Genomic DNA, 17,903 nt, shown 5'->3' on the forward strand with positions numbered 1-17,903 from the left:
AGGAGTTGTGGTGACACAAAAGCTGTGAGATCTGACTCAAAGTAGCTGGTCACCAGAACCCCAGATGAATGTTCATTTTATGACGTTATTGCTTATTTGGTGAGTTTTTATAGTGTACAGTGAGACTATGTTTGGTGCATCTTTCTGTTCACACCCACACCCTGACCGAGTCACACTGGTGCGCTGGCAGTGGGTTGCGACACGGGGAGTGCAAGCATGTGCCACGCCAGTACTCGTTTGGTTTTGTGTCCCGATGACTTCTGAGACTGTTGTACATTTATATAGACACAATGTATGTGGAGATACCTATATAGACACAATGTACTGTATGTGGAGATGTGTCCATGTGCTCGCCTGGTTGAATGCACCTGTGTTGTTTCTGTGGATGACCATGACTCACAAATTATTAAAAGACCTTTATTTTTTCGTACATTTCCTGCACTTTTTCAAATTCTCCAGGAGTGTCATCCAAAGCAGTGTTGGTCCTGTAGAACTGTCAGAGAAGAAACAAATATATGTATATTGTCTGTGTATGTCTGTGTGCTTAAATAAAGTTTACTGAGGCTGAGGCAGCACCCGTGGGACTTGTAATACAATACCCTGCAATTCCAGCCTGGCACTGCACCGGTGGAAGGAAAGCAGAGAAAACCACCGTGAACCTTCAGGTGGGCTGGGAACTGACGTGGTTCAAGGAAGGACTCGTGGATGGCATTATACACAAGGTCTCCCTTTCTCCTTCCCATCCAGAAAGAGTTTTACAGTCATGTCATATCACATCAGGCCTGACAGTGTATTTAGGGTGAGATAGCAAAGGTACCCCAGTAGAGACGTGGTCTGCAGGGTGGTGTTTCCTGATAGCCTTCATTAAGCACATGGATAACCCCAGGCAGGGCTGTAAAACCTCCTCTTTGCCTCAGACATTTGAATTATCTTCAAGCAGTTTTCTGTATACTTTTACAAGTTCCTTCCCAGATAAGAATAAAACCTGCTTCCCTTCTTTCACTGAAAAGTCTCAGGGGCTCTGTTCTTCTGTAGCTGAGCCAGTGGTTTATGCACCTTTTCTACTGGCTTTGGTGGAAGCCCCATAGAGCACATTTCCTATCCATGGGAAGGTGGGAGAATGGGCAGTGGGAGTCCAGACTGTTTATATACCACCTCTTCCAACAACCATCAGATAGAGTGGTATTTTCCGAAGTGAATAAAAGGCTTTTATTACCTGAAGAAATTAAACTATGTCTTGTCTGTTCATGGACATAAAAGAATGGATTGGCGTTTGAATTTACTTTTCAGCTACCTGTAAATCACATTTTATTTGAACAGTACCGTAATGTTAATTTCTAACCTCTTAATGGTAAATTCACACGCCCACTCATGACTGGTGCAAGTGATTAAGGTCTCCACACATTCTGCAGGCAAACTGCCTTGTTTGCTTGTGCAAATGTGTAGATTTGTCTTTGTCTGTGATATGATTGATTGCCTGTTTGTGTTGTGAAAGCAGAGACTTTGGGTGTAACAAATTACTTAGGGGATCTATCATCAGGATTGTGCACTATATAATTTGATTTTTTCTGGAAATATTGCACGATAGTTTTCCTGTGTTCAGCTTGAACTGGCAACCCAGTTGTACATGTACAAGAGAGATGAGTGCTCCAGCAAGGGTTACAGTCCTGAGCTTTAGCTGAGCAGCTTCATGCTCAGATTTTTGTCCTAGTTCAGTTCCAGTGCATGTGTTAAAATCTCCACCTCAACTACCATTAGCCAAATAACTTTGCTCTGGATTATTGTTATACCACCAGGGAAGAGGCTTCTTCTTTTAGACTGAACAAAGCCAATGAAGTTTATCTCAATATTTCTTTTCACTGGGAGTCACATTTTTGGTGTTTTCTCAACTGTCTTTGTGCTGTGGCAGAACTCCAAGTGCTGAGTAATATTTAACAGCTAATCTATTTTGGACAGAAGACAAAGATGTGAGACATGCCAAACTACCATGGATACCAAACCAGCATATTCACATGTCTGACATCCACAAGCTCCTGCAACATTGTGAATTATGGTTCTTATATGACACTCTATTGGGCAATGCATCACTGCCTGGCATTTAAGTCTATAATATCACTACATAGTGTGTTCTTCAAACCATGGTAAAAGACTTCGCTGTCAGTCTGTCATGATGATCTAGGAATGAATCCAAAGTCTTTAGGCCACAGAAAGTCTCCATGGTGAGACACAGAGCAGGGCTAAACTCTAGATGCGTTAGATAGCTAGAAGTTAGACATTTTATTTCAAGGTAGTAGCCTTCAATTCCGTATAGAGACACCTGGGAGACACCAGCACCTCTAAATGAGTGTTCACTTGATCAGCACTAGGCACCTCTTCCCCACCTTTAGCAAGAGGGGAGCCATGGGGGCTAGGTCTTTTAGCCACCAGAGGAAGGCAGATGAATCCCGCCTGCACTTGCTTGTACAGCAGTAACTCCTACTGCCCCAGCTGCTGCGGCGGTTGCTGTGATAGTTCAGTGCTCCAGTGAACAAGTAGGAGCACCGAAGACAGGAGCTATGGCGCGCCTCTGTGCCCTAACCTAATTTAACAAACAGCTTCTTCAACCTACTGTCTCTCTGAGCATCTTCTTACTCTCAGACGCCCCGGGCTGACACTGCCCTAACATGAACCGTACCCACTGTCCTGCCAGGGCTCTGCAGATCTCTGCTCAGTCACACAGGCTGGTGTAGAAACTTACACAGCTGCAACACAACACGGAGCAAGCACCCACGTGGATATTCAACCACACTGAGTGAACAAGTCTTGAAGAGCAGTAAATTCACTTCAGATTGACTACTCCAGAACATGATTGTTGAGTTTTCGGGTAAAAATGTGATTTTTATTTTATTTTTTTACTACTAGCCCCAGACCGTGAAAGTAGTTTCTGAATGGGATTTGGCTTCTTTTATTTCACCAGTTTGTGACAGCAGTAGAAATTCTGTAGAGCAGATGATAAGCTCACTTCATCACTAAACAAATTCTTTGTTTTCCTGGTAACTCTGCAACAGTATTAAAAATAGTGAGTTTGTTGCTGGAAAATCGTAATTTCCCAGTTAGAGTGCTGGGAGTCAGGGAACAGTGAGGCAGGAGGAATATGGGATTTTAGACTCTACTGCAGGGTTATCTTGTAGGGAAAAATGGGGCTTTTTCTACAATCTACTAGTTTCTTGTAAGTTTATGCCGGATCCTTGAGGAAGTGCAGAAGTAGGGCTGCAACTTGAAAAGCATATGTGGAAAACTCAGGCAGAGTCAAGCGTTCTCACAGCCTGCCCAGTAACTTTCAGAAATGGAACCTCTCAGTATGGTTCAGGGCTGCAAATCATTACTGTTCCTGGATTCACTGGGAGATGTGCTCTGAGTTAGGACATCTGCAGGAGTCTCATTTCTTCAAGTATCCCACTAAAATTTGCACTGTGGTTGTTCTCCAGCAGTGCCGGTAGGCGGGAAAAGAAAATGAACCACGTATCTAAGTCAGTGTGATGTGGCTGTTAAAGCCTGACTACATCGCTACTGGCATCTCTGTGGAGCTGCACCAGCCCCCCGTGCTGTGGGCAGTGTGGAAACGATGTTGGTGTAGAGAAGCCAGCCCGACTGAGCAATAAAATCTACCCACAGCCACATTTTATGTTGTGATATTTGATAAAGCTGTGGCAAGATTTACAGCCTGAGTGTGGGATTTGCCTGTCTGGGCCTCTGTTCTCACTGTCCTGCAGCAAGGTTGTACCTCACGCATCTGCAAGGTGGCTCAGGGCACCTTTTTGATGGTACAGCCCTTCATGCGAGGTATAGCTGTCCAGCCTGAGCTCGTTTTGGCTGAGCGCAGGTGTCCGGTGTGTGGAAACACAGCATATGTCCTTTAGCAGGACCTTACACCCAACTAGACATACTCCCCAGATACAGCTTCATCCTTTGCCATCTCCTGATAAATATCCCACTCCCTGCTACCTGAAAATATGTACAACATCCACATACAGGCACAGGCGAAAGTGAGAGTTCAGCTGTTGTTCACTTCTTTTTCAACTTTACACAGTTGACAATATCTGCCTCCAATAATTTTTTTGGGGTGCATATTCAAAAGGAGCAAATTGTTCTCGATCTAGTCCCGCCTTAGAAAATTATCACCTTCCTCTCCCAGGCCCTGTGCACATACATGACTTGTTCTGAGGACAGACAGACCCTGTATCCCATGGTGGCAGAGCAGCGGGAGATGGCTACCACAGGGGCTCGAGGTTTGGAAGCTGGAGGGGGTTGTGAGAGTGAGAGGGGACAAGGTGATGTGAGGGTGGGAGGGAGAGCTGACAGGCTTGAGGTAGCAGCTGAGTCTCATGGCTCCTCCCCACATGCTCATCTGTCAGTGGGCTCTGACAAGCTGAAGCAGCTCTCTCATCACAGTCACCCCACGGGCCGGTACCAGGAGACGGAGGGCCTGATGTCGACACTCAGCCTTATTGCAAGATAAATTTCAAGAGTAAAGCAACAGTTTGCTTTATCTGATAGTTTAACATTTGTGTTTGTTTATGAGAAACTCCTACAGAGGCGAACATGAAAGAGAACAAACGCATCTCTAGATCACACTTAGCAACCAAAATCTTCCTGAGCTTCTTCAGTGTCTCAGCCAGCTGAGGTAGGCGTCAGCTCCACTTTCTCATCTTTTTCTCCCCTGGGAGCTCCAGAGCTTTCCCAGTACCGTGTCTCTGCTGCTCCCACTGGAAGGTGATGCCTTCCCTCTGTATGGAGAGAGGAAGCACTGAGTAAATGACTCATGACTAAGTCTCTGTTTCCCTAAGACAGCATTGCCAGTTTGTGTTTGTGTGACTCTTAGAAAAGCTTGTTGATGATGGTAGGGTTGTGGGACGTTCTGTGTCAATATGAGGATCAGGTAATTTCCTTCCTGAAAAGTCTTGATCTACCCATCCGTTGCGTGCCCTCATTTATGCATTCTTCCCACCTTCATTGGTTTTTCTGCAAGCTGAAAAAGATCTGTGACAGGCTCTGTATTTTATAAACGACATATCTGTATGCAAACAAGTCTTTATGCAGACACCTTGGTGGATTTATAATATTCAGCACACTGCAAGCTTTGCATACAGACTAAACGTGATACAGCATGTGGTAAAATGGGATCAGGTATTCATACTACCTGATACCACTTCCTCCTCTTGTACACACACCGTACGCATTCCCCTTTTACACATGCCACTGTTCCTTTTGGAGACCCTGAACTGAGTCCCTTTTACAAGCATCAACTCAGGAACCAGCAGTTTTACTGGTCTGTTGGCATGTAAATACGATTCAGAGATGAATGGGATGAAAAAGATTTATTAATTTAGTCGTCATTAGCAGTTTGAGGATTCTGATTCCCCTCTCCAGTACTGCCCTGATTCCCTGCTGTGGTGGCTGGTTCCCTGTTGCTTGGTTGGCAGCCTTGTGACCCAGCTTCTTTCCCAAGTGCTAGATCATACCCTTAATTTGTTATTTTGGGGTCTTGGATTACATCTGTCGCAACCAGCATCAGCCCAACACAGATACAAAACATGCGGTGAATCAGCTCCAAGACAGAATTTACTGTCTCCCTCATCATTAGTAATCCACACTTGCAGTAGACTCATTAACACAGGGAAATAGAGAGAAGTTTAAGGGTCATTTTTTTCATACCGGCATCTGTAACACGCCATGAATAGATTATGCAAAAATTGAGTGTTAGGTATGTTGAGTCCTTTTTCTCATTAAACACTTGTTAGACATTTTGTATCAATGGAGAGATGTCAAGCCAGAGCCCACTGCATCCCGATGAATCATTTTATGTTCGTCCTGGATAATATCTAATGATTTTGATGGTGTCTTGCAGTGTGTGCGCTAAAGATCGCTTGCATTCTGATTCCAGATTAATTTCAACTGTTGCATATTCTGACACTTAATGCTATTGACTTCAAAATAGGATCATTGGGATGTGGAAACTGCTTCACGGCTTTGCAGAAAGATTCCATTATGCAATAGGGCATTTCAATCCGCTCTGAATTATTTAATCGACTTCAGACGCAACCATCCATTTGTCAGCAGAGCCCGGACAGCTCCTTTTTTTTATAGCCTTCTGCATAGCTGGGTGGGAGGAGAGTGGGAGGTCACGGAAACCACACTGGTGTCTGCAGCAGTTGTGCAGCATACCAAGGAATGGGGGTGAACACGAGCAAAACCGCATCGATCCCTGGGGTCACCTTCTGCAAAGTCTGTCAAAATAACTAAGGTGATGGGTTCATGCCCTTCTGTCTTCAGACAAACTGGCCACAAACCTGGCTTAAATCGCAACCTGGAGAGATGGTTCTGGAACGTGGCTTTCTGGGCTAGTGCAACCCACATTATGAGCAATGAGCAGAAGGAAGATTGGCAGCTGATCTGAGAGCCTTCCTCAAGCTTGTTAAGGAAACGGCAGAAAAATGACCACAAGTGGGGCATGGAGCATGTGTATCAGTGCTAATCTAGGAGGTTCAGCTTCCTGTGGCAAGAAGCCCACAGTTGCTCCATAGCCAGCTGATGAATGGAGACTACTTCCTTCAGCAGGCAAGCGTGCTTCCCCTGCGGGCAGCCTTCACCGGTGCACGTGAAGAGACACTTCTTTTCAGTTGGAGATCATGTTGTTCACCTGACCTGATCAAACGTGCTTCCTGGAGGACGCAGACAGGACTGAGATGGGAAGAGAGGATGCCAACCAGGTTGGGATGCCTCTTCTTTCTCACGGAGGGACAGTTAAACCCAGAATGTCATGTCTGAGCCGGGGAAAGACCACCCTGTGCCTTTCTGGGCGTGCACATTCAGGCTGGGATTAGCAATGTGCTTTGGCAGCTAGTACTGAAACATGCAATATTGGAGCTCAACTTGCACCTGGCATCTTGCAAAAGGTGATGGGGCATTTCTGGCTTTTGACTTCAGTGTGTGGTCCCCTTTACAGACCCATGCACAGGAGTTTGGGACTAGCCTTCACCGCTGCCACTCCTGAGAACCTTATGTTTCCATGTCAATGTAAATCACAGAAGTTATCATGCAACTCCTTCTTCGCCTGTGGTCAGTGAATTATTTTGCTGTCCACTTGTTTTCCTACAAACTTCATTTCATCCAGCACTCTGCTGAGTTTCCATGGATGACTTCCAATAATCCAGTACTCTTGAATGGATTTATCTTCTTTCTGCTGTGTATTAACAGTGTATCAAAATAAATTACAATATCTGGGAGGAGAAGAAAAAAGCCCTGCCTATTATTGGATGCCCTTTCACAGAGTCTGTCAACTCTCCATGGTGTTTTGACAGATTGAAAAACTGAGCTGAAGGCTGGTGAAAAGCTGGCAGTTACAGCCCAGCTGTCTATGGAACAGGGAGCTTCAGCTGCATGCCCCAAACTTTTCTTTGAAGAATGTCTTTTTCTATTTTTATTATCAAGAACTGGTGCATAAAAACACTTATGATTTCCTGCTACAGTGTCACTGAGCATCTCAGGTTGGTCATCTCCCCAAACATGGATTTTTACTGAAATTAAGAATCACCCTTAGAGTTGACATACTCCTTCTTTAGCGTGTCAACAATCCGTCTTAATTGGGTTTGCAGATTGTGAATAAGAAACTCAAATATTATGAAAAAAATTGAGATTCCTGGGTGCAGATAGGGGACTTTGCAGAGGGATCTGTAATTCTGAATCATCTGTGATCTCACCGGAACAACCAAGTCTTGTAGTCAAAGTCCAGCAGATAAGGAGCTTGGGCACGTCCAAAAATCTACAGCTATAGCGAAACTAGTATGTTATACACAGTTTATCTTCTAAAGTACCTTGGGAGGAACATTGGCTCATCATCAAAGTGTCTTTGGAGACACAGGCCCCAGGTTTGCTTTCAAGATTCACTTTCTAGATACAGTACTCACTCATAGGGAAATTATTTGGTTGTAGGAGCTTCAGTTTATCCTTTAATAGTCAGTATAAAACTGTGGACAATTGTAGGGAGTTTATACAACAAATGCCACACAAGTGATTGCAGACAGTCCTTGAGACAGACTTGAACTTACTGATTGACTTTTTCTACTCTCTGAAACAGATTCATCTTTATCTCTTGACAGCATGAGGGCTGCTGGCTGTGACTAGTTCGTATTGTGGTAGTGTCTAAAGGCCACAGGTTGAAGGTGGGAACCATGATTCCTCAGTGGGGACAAACCAGCGGGAGACATGCCCCAGGTGTCTTATTCCTTCTTGTAGTGGATTTACAGGGATGTAGCAGCTGAATATCTGTTGAAGTATAAATGTTAAGTTTCACAGTTTACATCTCTTTATTGTCCCAGATCTACACGTGGTTCTCTAGTCATTTAGTTCCTGCTCTGTTCCTCAGATGGAGGAATTCTTCTTCATATTATTCCAAAATAAACTTTTGCTTTAAACTAGTTTCAAAGGGGGATGGGGATGAAACCAGGCTTACCAGAGAGGAGACTAGATGCGGCAAATTGGCGCTCGAGGGTCGGTGCGCTGGTGTGTTCTTTCGGTCTGACATCTCAGTTGAGGTGGGGGAAGGTAACCCATGCAGCAGCAAAAACATTAGGCTTATTAATAAGTTAATAACCATGGAAGCGGCTGAGAATGGTCAGGTAGGAATTTGGTCTTCTCCTCCCAAAATGGTGGCAGGATCATTTGCTTAGTTGAAGTGCATCTATACTAATGCACGCAGCATGGTCAACAAGCAGGAGGAGCTGGAGACCATTCTGCAGCAAGAAAACTATGATATAGCTACTATTATGGAAACCTGGTGGGATGACTCCCACAACTGGAGCACTGCAGTCAATGGCTACCAACTTTTCAGAAGGGACAAGCAAGGAAGAAGAGGTGGTGGGGTGGCCCTCTGTATTAGGAAGACATATGAATGCACACAAACTAATGTCAGTGATGATAGGATCGAGTCGCTATGGGTAGGAACCAGAGGAAAGGCAAACAAGGCTGATATCGTGGTGGGAATCTGTTACAGACCACCCAAACAGGATGAAGAGGTGGATGGAATATTTTATAAACCGTTGGGAGAAGTTTCACGATCGCTACCCCTTGCTCTCTGGGGGGGAGTTTAATTCCAGATATCTGCTGGAAATACCACATAGCAGAGAGAGAACAGCCCCAGAGGTTCCTGCAGTGTGTGAAAGATAACTCCCTGACACAACTGGCAAGGGAGCCAACCAGGGAAGGTGCCCTCCTGGACCTGCTCCTTGTGAACAGAGAAGATCTTGTGGGGGAAGTAAAGGTTGGAGGCCGTCTAGGGCATAGCAACCATGGAATAACAGTTTTCAGTCCTTGGGGAAGTAAGGAGGGGGAGTCAGTAAAACTGCTGTCTTGGACTTCCAGAGGGCAGACTTTGGCCTGTTCAGGAGACTGATTGACAAAGTCCCTTGGGAGGCAGCCGTGAAGGGTAAGGTGCAGGAGCGGGTTGTCCCCGTGTACCCAAAAACAAATTGACGGGGAAGAAGACTGGCCTGGCTGAATAGGGACCTTTGGCATGACCTCAGGAAAAGAAGGAGAATTTGTGAGCTTTGGAAGGGGGGCAGGTCTCTCATGAGGACTATGAAGAAGTAGTGAGGCTATGCAGGGAGAAAATTAGGAGAGCCAAAGCCCAATTAGAACTTCAACTAGCTACAACTGTTAAGGACAATAAAAGGTGTTTCTATAAATACATCAACAGCAAAAGGAGGGCTGGGGAGAATCTCCCTCCTTTACTAAGTAGAGGGGGAAGCACAGTGACAAAGGATGAGGAAGAGGCTGAGGTGCTCAATGCCTTCTTTGCCTCAGTCTTTAGTAGTAGAACTAGTTGTTCCCTGGACACCCAGCCCCTTGAGCTGGAAGACAGGGAGGGGGCCAGAATGTGGCCTTCACAATTACAGAGGAAGTGGTCAGTGACCTACTGCAGCACTTAGATGCACACAAGTCTATGTGACCAGGTGGGCTACATCCAAGAGTACTGAAAGAGTTGGCAGATGTGCTCACCAAGCCTCTTTCCATCATCTACCAGAAGTCCTGGCTAACTGGGGAAGTCCCAGTGGACTGGAGGATGGCAAATGTGACACTCATCTACAAGAAAGGCTGAAAGGAGAATCTGGGAAACAACAGACCTGTCAGTCTGACCTCAGTGCCAGGGAAGGTCATGGAGCAGATCATCTTGAGTGCCATCATGAGTCGTTTACAGAACAACCAGGTGATCCGGCCCAGTCAGCATGGGTCTGGATCTTAACGGATCAGGTCCTGCTTAACAAACCTGATCTCCTTCTATGACAAGCTGACCTGCCTGATGGATGAGGAAAAGGCTGTGGCTATTGTTTACCTCCGCCTCTGTAAAGCCTTTGACACTGTTTCCCACAGAATTCTAGTGAAGAAACTGGCTGCTCATGGCTTGGATGAGCACACCGCTCTGCCGGCTAAAACACTGGCTGGACGGCTGGGCCCAGAGAGTGGTGATCAATGGAGTTACATCCAGCTGGCAGCCGGTCACAAGGGGTGTTCCGCAGGGGTCGTATTAGGGCCACTTCTGTTTAATGTATTTATTAATGATCTCGATGAAGGGATCGAGTGCACCCTTAGTAGGTTTGCAGAGGACACCAAGTTAGGTGGGAGTGTTGATCTGCTCGAGGGTAGAGAGGCTCTGCAGAGGGACCTGGCCAGGCTGGATCGACGGGCTGAGGTCAGTTGTAGGAGGTTCAACCAGGCCAAGTGTCGGGTCCTGCCCTTGGGTCACACCAACCCCACGCAGCGCTGCAGGCTGGGGAGGAGTGGCTGGAGAGCTGCCCGGCGGGAAAGGCCCTGGGGGTGCTGGTCGACAGCCGGCTGGACATGAGCCGGCCGTGTGCCCAGGTGGGCAAGAAGGCCAACAGCATCCTGGCCTGTGTCAGCCATGGGGTGGCCAGCAGGAGCAGGGAGGGGATCGTGCCCCTGTGCTCAGCACTGGTGAGGCCACACCTCGAATGCTGGGTGCAGTTTTGGGCCCTTCACTACAAGGACATTGAGGTGCTGGAGAGCGTGCAGAGAAGGGCATAAAGCTGGTGAAAGGCCTAGAGAATGAGTCTTATGGAGAGCGGCTGAGGGAACTGGGGCTGTTTAGTTTTAAGCAAAGGAGGCTGAGGGGAGACCTTACTGCTCTCTACACCTACCTGAGAGGAGACTGTAGAGAGGCAGGCGCTGGTCTCTTCTCACAGGTAATTAATGACAGACCAAGAGGGAACGGACTCAAGCTGCACCAGGGTAGGTTTATGCTTGACATTAGGAAAAATTTTTTCACTGAGAGTGTTGTCAGACATTGGAACAGGCTGCCCAGGGTGGTGGTTGAGTCACCATCCCTGAATGTGTTTAAAGGTCATTTAGATGTGGTGCTTGGAGATATGGTTTAAGGGTGCACATGTAGAGTAGGGCTGATGGTTGGACTTGATGATCTCAAAGGTCTTTTCCAACCTGAATGATTCTATGATTCTGTGAAAATCAGTTTTGTTTAATACTGCCATGACTTTGCTACAGGTCTGGTGTCCATGCTCCAAGAGGTGCATAGTAAAGCAACTGAATGAGGGCTTTCCTACTGCAGTTGTTTTGCAATCAAAAGGATAATAAAATTCTCTTTGTCTAAGCATAAAACCTGTGACTTTCAGTATATTGGGCCCTTAATCTAACCTTAACTGAAATAACAGAAGCTGAACTGTAATTGTCTGTCATGTAAGGCCCGCTGCTGTTAGCATATTGCTCTGCTGGTTCAGAGACAGCAGATATAGATGTCTTCATCCTTTTCTTGTCCTATCAGCTGCAGTTGCATCCAAGCAGGGCCACTATACTCTTCCAGGACAGGGCAAATCCCGCAGACTGAGAACCTCCTTCCATTTAGATTGTCTCATAGTGACTAATGCTCATGACATTTGTCAGTGAGCCATTAATTTTCCATTCATGGGGCTGCAAGGACACTTTAGAGGTTCTGTAGTGAAGCCAGATGATTCCTACCCTCTCTGGTTTAAAGTCAGGCTTGTACTTTCAGCGAGGCACCAATATCCTTCTATACTCACTGGAAAGAGCTTGAGCATTTCATCGATCCTGGTGCCACAGGCTGAGGTCACCAGCAGGACCAGGATGACTGTTGCTCTACTTCTGTTCTTCATTGTGTGCCAGGACTCAACGTGGACTGCTGGCAGCCTTGGGCTTGTGGGAGACACAGTGCTCACAAATGTAAGGCCTCTGCTTTCACAGATGGGCACAGCAGATGCTGGAGGAAGTGCTAAGAAGTTTGCACAGTTAAGCCCAGGACTTAGAAACCAGAAGCCTATGTTTTGTTTCAGAGAAGGCACAATTTTTCTCTAGCATTTCACATACATGAAAAGTAATGCTTTAGCTGGAAGATATTTCTAACTGTGGAGTTACTCTTTGTGCACTCAGGGAGAGACAAAGCTCAGCACTTTCCTACCTGCCAGAGCAACATTGCTGTGACTGAGTTTAGGATATGAAATCAGCTTGTAGCTTACCTTTTTTATAGGTGAGAGAAGGCTGTGCAGTGCAAAATTTGCTACTGTTCCCCTTGAACAAAAAATGCAGGGGTCCCAAGGAGCAGGAAGGAGATAAGGGGAGCAACTGCACTACATTGTCCTTTGTAGCTGCATTGAGGCTGAAATGAATTTACAGTCCCCTGTGGCAGGAATTTCTTCTGCTGCCATGGCAGTGGGTAGGTGGTTGAGTCAAAGTGCCACAGTCCACCTAGGACTTGAGGAGAAGGAATGGGCAGCCCTCATCTGTCTTTTTCTTGAAGACGGATATTACTTGCTACCTGCAGGATCTCAGGAGGTAGTAGGGCCAGCAGGTTCTCCAAGAAACCATAAGAGAAGAGCAGATGATGTCAGGAAGCGAGGGACAGCTATGAGCTGGAGGATGAGTAGAGCATTTTCTTCTTGCTTGGAGAAAGTTTGCCAAAGCAAGCAAGCCCTGGACTCTTACTCTGGCCTCTCTTTTAGGGCACCAGCAAGTGCCCTAAAAGTTATCATCTGTTGGGAAGAATACACTCATAGTGGTGATCAGAGACATTGGATAGGAAAGGAGGGGTTACACTGAATCCCCCAGAAGCTGTGCTGTTTTAGAGGGCTGAGCCCCTTCCCACTACTCAGCTCCTAACTGTTCCTAGGCCAGCTTTGTCCTTTCTGACAGCATCTCCATTTCTCCTCAGGACTGGAGTAAACCCATTCTGTCATCCACACTCTTCAGGTAGTGGCTTTAAAACTCCCTAGTGTCCTGAAATCCTTCCTACAGTGGCCATCACACTCCTGAAAACAGATGCCCAGCATCACTTATTGTAACAGTGTGCCCTTATTTCCTGATATAAAGGCAGACATAATGAATTCTCCAAAGGTGTTCCTGGATGACAGTATCATTTCCATGCAGTGCCTTGAGGCTGCTGCTGGTGCTGTCATGGAGTAAAGCTGCCAGAACGCACGTCTGTGGCAGTTTCTGAGACTGGTGGTTAGATTGAACCTATGATTTTTTTGTCTGACAGGTGAAAAACAAGAAGCACCTCTTTTTCACTGACTTTTCTTCAGTGGTTGCTGAACAGAGAGCGAGGTTTCAGCTGGAAGCAAATAATGAGACAATGCCCCATAGCAAGAAGATGCATGGAGCAGGAAGCCTTCAAGCAGGAAAAGATCTCTTCATGACAGCTTTTCTGTCTCTTGGATAGTCCTAGCATCAAGTGAATGAACAGAGAAACTGAGTTTTTGCCAGTAATTCATATAGCTGACATATAGTTTCTGGACGACAGCCTAGTTCCCCAACTAAAGAGCTGATTTCAAGCCTGCTTTCTGCCAATGACTGGTAGTTTTTAATTGATTTCAGTGGCACTGGCTTGAATCTGCTGCAGAAAATCAACTTATGTATGCCAATGCAGACCATACCATACTGCTGTTGCACACCTGCCCCTTGAGAAAATGCTGGGTTTTCTTTCCTATTGGGCATTTCCCCCTCTGAACAAGGAATGAATTAAAGACGAGTAAGACCTTCTCTCCCCACACTTTTTTCTTTTAAATGTGGCTGATGTTCCTGGAAGAAATTCGCTTGTAATGCGAACAAAAAGGAGTTTGTTGGACAGGCTGAAAATTGATCCTTGACTCCTGGAGTCAAACTAGATTTTGCTAGTGGGAGTTTGTTCAAATTCTGTGATAAATGCATGAGACAGATTGAGCTCGGGGGCTTGCCTTCCCAGCTACGATAAGAAAAATGTTAGTGCAGACAGTGAGATGCAGATCTGCTGAGTAAAAGCCCTCATCCTACACAATCATATTTCTGAGCAGATCTGCTCTTTATGTGGGGCCATATCTGTGCCCAACAACTCACAGATTTCTCTTTGGCAACATAGCCCTTCAAATTTTTATTAAGGTACTATATACTCTTATCTATTCTTTTTATGGCGTCACTCTGCCTCAATTGTTTAAAATGTAGCATGAGTTTTATTCTAAAGTATATGTTACTGTTATTAAGATATGCTCGGATACCAAGAGCATACAGTCTATAAAAGGCACGTCCTCGTATTCATTTTAAATGAGGAAACTAAAAATAGAGCCAGTTCAAATATAGGTGACGAGAATAACCTGAGGTTCATCTTAGGAGGTGTAATACGAATAAAGACTTTAAAAGTGCCTGGCAAAGTGTCTGTGCTTGAAGAGAGCTGCAGATAAAAGTTTGTAAACTAGATTTGGGACAGAGACGGTAGTTGGTGATTACTATGCATCCCCTCTCTATGGCAACTGAAAGGCATTGAATTAAAAATGCTGAATTCAGAACAGAGAGCAAGAAATGCTTTTTGACTCAGTGTGGGTATTAGCCTGTGGATCTCACTGTCACAAGGTGCTGTTGAGATCAAGAGTGTGCAGGACATAAAACACAGATCACGATACTCCTGCAGGTAGTGAGATAGGCAAAGATACTGTAAGTGTTAAAAGAGGAGTGAGGGAAGTAATATGAATGTTCAGGTCTGAGGTTTAAGTGCCTCAAACTATTTGAACTGGAGGAAACCTCCTTGAGTTCATTTTGTCCTGTAAGTGTCCAGGACATGTTGTGAAACAGTTAATCCTGTGTACCCACAGAGTACCAGAAATACCCTCCATTCGTTCCAGTTCGACATGACCTGAGTGAAAAATAGGACACTCCAACTAAGGGGAGGGAGAACTGATCAATGACTGCATGGGAAGAGGTTGGGTCACAACTGAAAAGTCAGCTCACTGTGGCACGTTTGCAGATGGCACAAACTGGGTGGCCATGGCTGACCCTCACTGCTTCATTGTGGCCTCTGGACTCTGGCGAGAGCACACAGCTTTGATGCTGCGCTAGGTGACACTTCAACATTTCACCTTGGGTTCTTCAACCTGCTTGCAGCTCAGCGACCCGGCCGAGGCTCCCCCAGCCTGGAGGGTGTCCAGCTTTGTCCTGCTTCTAGCTGCGGCATGGAAACTGAGCACAAGCAAAACATAGAGCCTTCATGGTTGTTGAGCTGATACCAGCCTAAGCTCCTGATGGGCCGTTGACAGCTCCAGTGGCTTGGCAGGGAGGTGTTTCACTTCCCGTGGGCTCCAAATCGCTAAGAGTGGGCTCCACCAGCTGCAGCCGTGTAGGCAAGTACAGGGCTGACATAAGTCATCAAGCAAAGGAGTCTAAGCAGTGCAGACGGAAGATAAGCAGGAGAAGATAAATGTGTGATCCGCCCTCCAGTGCCATGCAAGAGTGCAGCCCAAAATGATGCGTTTGTTTGAACCCGCAAAGCTGCAGCACTTTGTCTTGCATCACCCACTCTGTTTCTCTCTCTCTCAAATGTTTAAACCCTGTGTAGGCTCTTATCCCTGCCTACTGCAGATGAAACATCTTCTCAGGGGCATGGTACCCACAGTGTGCCAGGCTGATCCCTTCCTTTCCCTGCCCTCCAAAACCAAAGCAGAGAGCAGCTTGGCAGTTTCCAGCCGCCTTCTGTGTCTTGTGGTACATCCCTACACAGACTCTGACATCTAAATACACATAGCCCAGTGACTCCATATCTCGCTGATGCTGAAGCATCCTCCCCTGGCTTGTCAGGGCAACACCTGAGGTCAAGTGTCATCAGTTCTGGCTTGTCTTTTGGTGACTGATAGGAAGAGGTTGTGCAAAATGATCTTGCCCCGTGTTCCAGTGGATTTCCCTGGCTCTGGTGAGGTCTCTGGGCTTCCCTGTGTTCCCTTCTCACATGCAGCACAGACAGATGTATGGTGACACTTCGTGTCATCCATTCACAGAATTGCATGTTCAAGTGCACTGCGTTAAGACTTTACTTTCCTATTTCCGTGTCATTCCTTCAGTTATAAGACAAGCCTTCTGGAAGATCTTAAGCTTCAGGTCTTATTTCTCAAGATACGAAAGTGGCTGGCAGTCCTTTGAAATTCTTCACGTGCAAGCAGCAGCAGCACAGAGCCTGACAGTGCGTGAGGGATGCAGACAGACACACTAGCACATGGCAGGAAGCCACTGGGACAGCATGTCCATGGCCTCCATCACACATCTCCCTCCAACCTGCCACAGAAGAGAGCTCTTCCGCCTGTTGTCAGGGGTATTGTAAACTGTCATGATCATGCTCATTACAAAGCTTTCATCCCTTAGATGTGAATAAGGATTTGTATAGAGCGAGTGAAAACAAAATAAAGAGCTGCTGTTGGATTTTCTAAACAAGCTTTTCAGAGCTGCAGGCTTCTTTGTCATATGCAGATAAGACAGAAGTACCTTGAAATATTTAGGTGGAACTGCACAAGAGACACTGAACTGGGGACGACAATCATAACAAGTGAATTTTTACTGTTTTCAAAGCCTTTTCCTGCACCAATATTTCCCAAGAAAGTAATTGAATAAATTATAAATTGGGATGACTATCTTTATCTTGAAGTCTGGGAAGGAGAGACAGGAGCAGGACTGGAACATGGATCAAACGTAGATACATAGATCAGAAAGGTAGTTTGATGGAAAGAAGCTGGAGACTGAGTGGTAGAAGGAGATACAGCGACTGTATCTACCTTGGACCGTGGCATTAGTTGTAACCACTGTACACAGCCAAGGTGACATTCAGAGCATACCAGAAAGGGGGTTCAGATCTGTGGCATCCTCGGGATGACCCAGGCAGCAGGGATGAGACAGTCAGAAATGGAACTGCTTCAGTGTGTCCTTGCACCGAAACAACAGGCTCTGGATTATCCTCATGACTTGATGATGTCTGGTTTCTCCCTTCGTTGCTTGCTCATGCAGAAAGAAGTAAACCTGTTTTCTTCAGCGGGATGCTGAGGTATCCGTGCTGAGGTGTTGCTCAGGCTTTAAGGCAGTCTCATCCAGAAAGACTTCTGTTTCAGATCTCTGGGATCTAGCAAGAGTACTGGTGAAGCTGAGATTTGGCAATAGTTACCTTTTTTTCTAAGGATTCTACAGCAAACTTTAAGCAGCATTTGAGAGGAAGTGAGAGAACATAAGCAGGGTTAACTCACCCTTTTCAGGTTCCCTTTTATCATCCTGCATCGTGGGGACTGGCTGTAACTCGAGAGACAATTCCCAGCAGAAGCCCTATGTCTGCACAAATGCCAACTCAGACATAGCAGCAGAAATTTATCAGTGTCAGTATCTTCTTCACAGTTTGCAATGAACCAGTGTCCTTGTGATGGAGTCGTGATTTATGGTCCCTTTTGGTCCATCAGCTGGAGTGGGAATAGCATTACCTGCCAGGTTACATTGCTGCCTAGGAGAGAAACCCACATTTGTGATTACATGTGTGCTCACGCAGGTTTCCCAGGTGTATATATGAGTTACATATATAAGCTACAACACATATTCCTCTTTTCTTTCTG

At 45.9% G+C, this 17,903-nt stretch overlaps 1 protein-coding gene across 1 annotated transcript in view; it reads left to right on the forward strand.

Moving 5' to 3' along the window:
- The window catches only part of SHISA6 (shisa family member 6), a 265,438-nt gene that overhangs the window by 60,555 nt on the left and 186,980 nt on the right, over positions 1–17,903 (forward strand). The gene's annotated exons all lie outside the window — the stretch shown is intronic.

This window comes from Leptosomus discolor, chromosome 15 (assembly GCF_034619465.1).
Source record: "Leptosomus discolor isolate bLepDis1 chromosome 15, bLepDis1.hap2, whole genome shotgun sequence".
NCBI lineage: Eukaryota > Metazoa > Chordata > Aves > Leptosomiformes > Leptosomidae > Leptosomus > Leptosomus discolor.